This window comes from Heptranchias perlo, unplaced genomic scaffold (genome assembly GCF_035084215.1).
Source record: "Heptranchias perlo isolate sHepPer1 unplaced genomic scaffold, sHepPer1.hap1 HAP1_SCAFFOLD_503, whole genome shotgun sequence".
Lineage (NCBI taxonomy): Eukaryota > Metazoa > Chordata > Chondrichthyes > Hexanchiformes > Hexanchidae > Heptranchias > Heptranchias perlo.
The window spans coordinates 152,169-152,500 of NW_027139520.1; positions in this window are offsets into that span (position 1 = coordinate 152,169).

A 332-nucleotide genomic window follows, 5' to 3' on the forward strand; every position below is an offset into this window, starting at 1 on the left:
CCCCTATGCCGAAATGAGAAAGCCCCCTTTGCGGGGATTTAGTGACGCATCTGCGGCCGGAGGTGGGAGGCCGTCCTGCCGAATTGACACTTGTCATTCGGGCACCTAGGGATTGGTCGGGTACCCGGAGATTTTCGAGAACACGATTTTCAGAGCTTTCTCTGACAGCCCAGGTGCACTTTAAGAGTGCCTGAAAAAGTGACACTTGGCAAAAGGCTCTCAATTTCAAAGCGGAGACCTTTACAAGAGCACTCGGAAGTCACCTGTCAGCATTTAAAGCTACATCAGGCGGCAATTTTCGAACTCTTTGTCAGTCTGAAATCGTGTTGAGC